Genomic DNA, 1,613 nt, shown 5'->3' with positions numbered 1-1,613 from the left:
ATCTCTGTTTATCCTGATTTCTTGGAAGGTCAGATAAAGTTAGTTTCAGCTTGGCGGCCTGGGACTTCAGCATGGGTGACTCCATTCTGGTGTTCTCTCTTGGGCCTAGTGCAGGAGCTCAGTCCAAACCCATGGCCTCCTATAAATTTTCCTTAACACTTCCTTGGCTGGGGGGGGGGGAGGGTGTGGCCAGGTGAATGAATGAGGGTGGAACCTCTGCTCCCCCACCCTTCTGAGCTGCCTCCTGACTTCGGGCAAGACCAGTAACCCTGACTTGTTTCATTTCAGACACTTCCCCTCTCCCTCCTATCTAGTGAGCCCCCAGTGATCAAATATCCTTGTCCCTTAGCAACGACACTGTTCTCCTTACCCCTGGCATTCAGCAAAGTCCCCTTCCTGGGTATCATATACCTGAGAGGATACAAACTTCCCACCAGCTGGCGCTGCAGAGTGTAGGCACCCAAGAACCTGACAGTGGGATGCGGGTTGTAAATTCAGCTGTACCTTTAAAAAAAACCACAATTCCCTTCTACCCAGGGGGGCCCACACGCACCCACAGCAGGCAGCGTTGTTCTGGGTTCTTGTAGTAACTGAAAGGGAAACTTTCGCAATGTCCAGAGCCCTCGATGTCCTGCAAATGGAGGAGGATGTCCTCAAATTCCCTGCAGCAGGAACCCACTTGTGTGGTGTCAGCCTTGACTTCCAAATGGAGCAGTACATCCACAAAAGGAAAAGCCATGGGATCTACGTCACAAATCCTAAGAGGACCTGGGAGGAGCTCCTGCTGGCAGTTTGTGCCGTTGTTGCCGTCAGAAACCCTGCTGAAGTCCCAGCGTCCTGTCGTCCGGGAACACCAGCCAGGGAGCTGTGCTGACGTTTGCTGCTGCCGTCGGAGCCTCTCCTAGTGCTGGCTGCCTCACTCCCGGAGCCCTCCTTGACCAGATCCAGGCAGCACTCCGGGAGCCACGTCTTCTGGTGGTTCATGATCCCAGGGCTGACCACCGGTCTGCCACGGAGGTGTCCTGTGTTAACCTGCCTTCATTGCTCTGTGCAACACAGATTCTCCTCTGCGCTATGTGCACGGTCACCATGCCATGCAGCGAGGGAGCTCCCTCAGAGGGTCTGATGTGGATGCTGGCCCGGGAAGTTCCGCGCATGCGTGGCACCACCGCCCGTGAACACTGTGGGAGGTCATGCCTGATCTCTCCTTCTACAGAGACCCTGAAGATAGTGAAAAGGAAAAGCAGGCTGCTGCTGAAAATGCCGTGGCCACGGAGGAATTTCGGGGAGAAGGGACGCTCCAGCTCCTGAGCGCCCTGCTACCCGACCCGAGGGTGCAGACTGGTCTGCAGGCGCCTCTGCCCCTCAGCAGCTCCCCACTGAAGACTGGCGCGCTCGCCTGCCACGGAAGCCTGGTGTGCAGCTCCCACCGCTCAGGCCGCTGAATGGGTGGGAAGAAAGCTGCTCTTCCACAGGCTCTTAAGCAAGATGGAAATAAGGAAATGGAAAATAAACATTAGTTTCTTAAGAAACAAACAAAAACAAAACCAACACCACTGCAGCTGAAGCCTTCTGCCCTGGGGTGATTTGCCTCAAACCCTGGGAATAGTACA

General features: G+C 55.1%; 1 pseudogene; it reads left to right on the top strand.

The window, feature by feature from the left end:
• The first annotated feature begins 610 nt into the window (after positions 1 to 610).
• The window catches only part of LOC105810613, a 28,781-nt pseudogene continuing 27,778 nt past the window's right edge, over positions 611 to 1,613 (top strand).

Source organism: Propithecus coquereli, unplaced genomic scaffold, assembly GCF_000956105.1.
Source record: "Propithecus coquereli isolate 6110/MARCELLA unplaced genomic scaffold, Pcoq_1.0 Scaffold216, whole genome shotgun sequence".
Taxonomy (NCBI): domain Eukaryota; kingdom Metazoa; phylum Chordata; class Mammalia; order Primates; family Indriidae; genus Propithecus; species Propithecus coquereli.
The sequence above is the reverse complement of the archived record's forward strand: the minus strand, read 5'-3'. Positions and strand labels throughout refer to the sequence as shown.